Genomic DNA, 6,523 nt, shown 5'->3' with positions numbered 1-6,523 from the left:
TACAAAATAATTAAACTATTAGCTTATGCATAAAGTCCTTCAAATAAATAATGCACACAAATATCCAATATTTGTCCCTGAAAATTTAGACAATACGAACTATCCTCCAACTATGTGTAAACACATTTTGTATATATCCTTGTTAACAAACATATACACCTTTTGTAAATGTTTAGGTGGTTAAGTGAGTGGATTGTGTAGTTGACTAAATATTCATTTGGAAAAGGTAAACCCTAAGGAATTTGATGAGCTAACAATGGAAATGGCATGCTTTGACTTCTTTTTAGTAAGATAAAATAGACTAACAACATAAGTGTAGACTTATTCTTGAGATTGTGGGGAACATATACACCATCACACACAAGAACAATTTAAGCCATTTCAAGGGTTGTCAAAAAAAAAAAAAAAATTTGTTAATGAGTATTAATATCTGATATTTATTTCTCATTGTTTAATGTTGTGTCATAGATAGTTAGTATGAATCAATCTGAATAGGTTTCCACAATCCATTAGACTTTTTTGACAATTTGCTTCTGGATTTGATTGTGTTTGCTATTTTTTGGCATCAACGTTTCGGATCACACTCTGTGGTCCATCATCAGGATGAGAGAATGCAAGAATGAAAAAATGTGTGAGCTGATCCAGCTAGTGCAGGGGTTAATAAAGGGAGAAGGTAGGTAAAAAGTGAGGTGGACAAAAAACTTGAGGGTAGGACCCACGGGAGAGAGAAAGAAGAAGAAGCACGGAAAACGAGGAGTATAAAAAAGGCCAAAACTCCAAAGGAAAAAAGAGATAAAATTAAAAGAACTAAATTGAGAGTAAGTGAAGGAGTCTCCCCAGTAATGAATTAGAGAAAATGAATAGTAAAGCACAAAGCAATCTAGAGGCAAAAGAAAGTAAAAAAGAGCGTTAAAAGGAAAGGAGATATAATAAATATATGTATGCGTATATGAAAATATAAATATAAACACTATTCAAGGAAATTAATACCAAATACTGGTACAGATATGACCTAATAATAACGATATAAAAAAGAATAAATAAGACAACTATTGAGGTAAAAAATGAATAAATAAATAAATAAATTTAAAGAAATAAAAATCAAAGAGGAGGAAAAGGCGAGAAAAAGTGAACAAAGGAGGACGAAAAGGGGAACCAAGACTAGAAAGTATAAGAAGGGGGAGGCTGAGGCGGAGAACAAAAAGGGGGGGGGGGGGGGGGGTTTAGAGCCACGACATAAAGGAAAGCATACACAAGAGGCAAAGGAGCGAGCACGACCAGGGAAGAAGAGAGGAGGAAGGACAAGGCGGGGGGATGCTCAAGGGCAGTGAAGACTATCCAGCGAACTTAATAATGGTTGCCAAGACTGGCTCAAGGACCATCCATCCTCTCGATTGAGATTGAGGGGACCATCCATCCTCTCACCATCACCCCAGCCAAAAGGTTGGCATCCTCAAGACCCTTTCTCTTAGAGCCCTTAGAATTTGCGATGATGACAACTTGAACCAGGAGCTGACCCATCTCCGCCGTGTCTTCAGGCTTAATGGTTACTCTCATAAGCAAATTTCTAAGGCGCTTAACCAGGCCAAATCTTTCCTTCTCTCCTGTGCCAACCGCAAACCTCTTTTGTCTCCTCCTCCCTTGAGTGTAGCCCTTCCTTTTGTTGATGGTATATCCCAAAAGATTGCCAAAATCTTGTCCAAAAAGGGCCTCAGGGTTACATTCAAACCCCTGACCAGGATTCGAAACTTTGTTCCCCCTCTTAAGGACTCCAAGGATGCTCTTCTAAACTCGGGAGTCTACAAGATTGTTTGCTCTTGTGGTGTAGCCTACATAGGAGAAACTGGTCGCTCATTCCAGACTAGAATTAGGGAGCATGGTGCAGACATCAAACATGAAAGAGTCCAAAAATCTGCTCTAGCTGAGCACTCATCTGCAACCAAACACCACATTTGTCTCGAGAGCACCCAAATCCTTGTCAAGGAAGATAACTACTTCAAGAGGAAGTTAATGGAAGCCATTGAAATTCACCACCATCCCCTCAATCTCAATCGAGAGGATGGATGGTCCTTGAGCCAGTCTTGGCAACCATTATTAAGTTCGCTGGATAGTCTTCACTGCCCTTGAGCATCCCCCCGCCTTGTCCTTCCTCCTCTCTTCTTCCCTGGTCGTGCTCGCTCCTTTGCCTCTTGTGTATGCTTTCCTTTATGTCGTGGCTCTAAACCCCCCCCCCCCCCCCTTTTTGTTCTCCGCCTCAGCCTCCCCCTTCTTATACTTTCTAGTCTTGGTTCCCCTTTTCGTCCTCCTTTGTTCACTTTTTCTCGCCTTTTCCTCCTCTTTGATTTTTATTTCTTTAAATTTATTTATTTATTTATTCATTTTTTACCTCAATAGTTGTCTTATTTATTCTTTTTTATATCGTTATTATTAGGTCATATCTGTACCAGTATTTGGTATTAATTTCCTTGAATAGTGTTTATATTTATATTTTCATATACGCATACATATATTTATTATATCTCCTTTCCTTTTAACGCTCTTTTTTACTTTCTTTTGCCTCTAGATTGCTTTGTGCTTTACTATTTATTTTCTCTAATTCATTACTGGGGAGACTCCTTCACTTACTCTCAATTTAGTTCTTTTAATTTTATCTCTTTTTTCCTTTGGAGTTTTGGCCTTTTTTATACTCCTCGTTTTCCGTGCTTCTTCTTCTTTCTCTCTCCCGTGGGTCCTACCCTCAAGTTTTTTGTCCACCTCACTTTTTACCTACCTTCTCCCTTTATTAACCCCTGCACTAGCTGGATCAGCTCACACATTTTTTCATTCTTGCATTCTCTCATCCTGATGATGGACCACAGAGTGTGATCCGAAACGTTGATGCCAAAAAATAGCAAACACAATCAAATCCAGAAGCAAATTGTCAAAAATAGTTAGTATGAGTTAAAATATACATATTATAAATAATTCAATAACTATCTTATATTTATAATAACAATTATAAGTTGGAGAATCTAAGGATTATATTGCTTGGACAATTATCCAAAGGTGAAGAAGGAACTCACTCCCTCTATATTTTGTGTTGTGAGTTTCACCTGCTTTTGTGGGCTTTCCCTTTGTGTCTTATCTGTTGTTTGTAGGCTTAGGTTGTTTCTCACTCCCTTCCATTGCGATGTGAGTTTTAGCCCACTTTATTTGGGCAATGACCTCTTTGCCTTGTTCTTTTAGTTCTATTTTTTACCCGAACCTCTTATCTTGACTTTGTGCACCTTTGTGCTATCATTAGCCTATTTGTTGGGCCTTGAATTTATATGTGCTTTGTACCACATGCTAACACCCTCTTACCGATTCTTTTTTTTTTTTTTTTTTTTGTAAAAGTAAATGTTATTCAATTTTTACTATTAATAAAATTTAAAAATTAGAAAACTCAATAAATAATATTATTTTAAAATTCCAAAAATAATTATTTTATAATAAAAAATTTGGTTTAAAAAAAGTGTACTAGAACTATATAAGTCAATATTATTAAAAAATAATTTAAACAAATGCTTTTTAAGATTTATAGGTGTTGCACAAAGTTATCCTCCACATAGTAAGTATTTTACCCCAATTTGATGAATATGAATATTTATTAAAAAAATAAGACTAACTACTCAAAGTTGTATAAGGTAATATAATTATTATATTTAAACATCTTAAATATAATTTTAAATAATTAAATTTTAATATATGATAAAGAGTTAAAATTTAAATCTTTCTTTTTGTACTTGTTGTAGGCAATAGTAAAAATTTAAATCTTTCTTTTTGTGCTTGTTGTAGGCAATAGTACTATTCTATCCACTCTAGGTCCATAATTCATTTTCTTGGTACAATTCTAGGAGATAGATTAATATGAAAACTAATATTATTATTAAATACATTACATATTTTTGAAACATCACAAAACTATATATTATATTTATACTAGTATAGATATCTTAACTAAATCTATCTAAAGAGATGTCGATAGATTTTCACTACAAAATAATTATAATTTAATTTACTACATCTAAAATTATTTATATTTCCTTTATCTCCATTTATTTAGTTTTTTTTTCTTAATCGATCAATGACTGAAGCCTTTGATTATATTTTTAAACAAATAAAGATACATCATAAGTATCTTCATTCAAATGGGCATTGGTAGGAAAGAATGGAGAAGAAAACCTTCATTCTTTCCCGAGACCATAATCCTTTATTATTACAATATAAAATGGGCATACCTCATTTTTGAATTTGATTTTTATTACAAAGGAGTGGGCAAGAGTCCTAATCTACATTTTGCGGTTCTGATTAGACCAATCCAATTATAATCTTGTTTTGAGAGAATCATTCTAACCAGAGTTTTAAACTCTTAGTGGGCATCCCTTCTTTGTTGTTTTATCTGAAACTCATGTGCCTTACTGTTTTGCTAAACAATAGACTCCTAAGAAGAAATTGTTAGAATTATTAATTTAAGAGTAATTTGAAAAAGGATTTCCTAATTAGATGCTAACATGCTTTGCTAACCCATAATAGTAAAAAAGCTAATAATTTCCAAATTTGATTGAAAAATTCTCTTAGTCCTAACATTATTTAATAAATTCATATACCATCATAATAAATTAGAATTCTACTAAAAACTAAGTTTTAATATAACATCCTAAATTCCACATAGTTATTAGTTCTAAACATAATTGTAGAGGGGATATAGACTAGAAATGCCTTAAAAGAAGTCCTATTATTAAATTGTTCTTTCTTGATTTATTTTTGGTTAGATTATAGAGTAACTTTATTACTTTTTTGAAACTATTTAGTTTATAATTCCTTATTTGTATGATCCTAATCTAAAATATCTACTATTCCTGCTATAATCGCAGTCCTGATTTTTGACTCAAGTGAGGACCTTCTCCAGCTTGTTTAAACTAGCAAAACTACACCATTCAGAATAGAAAATCTTCTAAAAATGTATGTTTCTACTTTAGTCTTGAGTAGGACTTCTCTATAATCTCTAATAAGAGAGTTCAAAAAAACATTAATAATAAGTAAGGAACTACATATTTGCTTCATTTTTTTCATTTTCAGATATTCAAAAACTGAGCTCATTACCTCTGTAATTGTTTGAAGGACAACACAACCGAGCAAGACAGAAGGGAAAATTAAGAATCTCACAAGCATCAATGTTCGAAGTGGCAGATAATAGGTTAAAACAAAGTCCAAAAATATAGAGGAAATATTCATATATATATATATATATATAGCAGGCAAATTACATACTGTTAAAATTCATGATAGATAGACTACCCTATAAATAGACCATAATCAGTAAAAAGGGGCTAGGATGAAAACTGGATAACCAATAGCTACAATACTTCCATTTGGTATATAATTAGCTTGAGACAAAACAGGATGAGCATTCGGACAAAGACCCACTAAAACATATAAGGAAAAGCATACAAACTACCAGATCATAATAGAAACAAAGGCTTACATACTGCCACAAGGAAAACAAGGGACACCACCAACCAACCTTGTTGGGAGCTAAATTGAGAACTAGACACTAATGCATCACCAGAGAACCCACCTAGCCTAGACCCCTACTTTTAGTAAACCATAATGATCTCTGATATGTCATTGGGCTTCTCAAGCTAGAAGTTAGGTGGGAATTCAAATGCAATTTTCTCCCTGTTGGATTTCTCCACGTTAGGGGTGTAGAAATTCAAAGCCTCTAGGTTGTCCAGTACCACCCCCTGGATGAATATAAGCCTTACAAATGTTTAGGTAGTTTTTAAGCTAGTCTAACTGACATCTTCAACAATCCCTCTCCACTAGAGGAGGAACTGAATGCTGGCCTCCATTTTTGGTCATTCCTTATAGAAAGCCAAGTTCTCATGAATAACTAGGGAAGGTCACTGAATCACTACAGCCAAGTAAGGATTTCCAGGTGGGTGTTAAACGTACCTTTCTAGAAGGGGAATCTTGAGCTTCTTGTCAATTCTTTTGATGGCTTCTTCCAGCCCCATTCACCAGACTGGGTAGAAAATATTGCAACAGAGCCTAATCATAGCCCCTTGCTCCACCCTAGCTCTAGCCAAACAATCAATAAATGTCCCAATAATATCACTATTGGTCTACCATGTATAATTGTAGTTAAAAGTTCCTTCCCCAATGGCCCAACTAACCATAATCCTGGTCATATCATCAACATGCTTCAAAACTCTACTCCATCTCTCCGGCTTTACATTTCCCTAGAATGCCATCATTCATACCTCTGTGGTGTGAAAAAGATTGATATTAGAATCCATCCTAAAGGTTAAATTCTCTTAGATTGATAGAGATGGAAAAAGACAATGAAGGTATAAATGAAAAAGTTGTTATAGAAGGTCCTAGAAAAACCTAGAGGCAGTGACATCATCCATAAATGACACTAGCTAGGGCTAAGGCACAAATGAAGCCTATAGTCATCTAATGATGGAAAATTGGAGAGGATTGTCAATGATACTACCAT

Source organism: Cupressus sempervirens, chromosome 11 (assembly GCF_028749045.1).
Source record: "Cupressus sempervirens isolate cs-2001-9-10 chromosome 11, ASM2874904v1, whole genome shotgun sequence".
Lineage (NCBI taxonomy): Eukaryota > Viridiplantae > Streptophyta > Pinopsida > Cupressales > Cupressaceae > Cupressus > Cupressus sempervirens.
Note: the sequence above shows the minus strand (reverse complement) of the source record.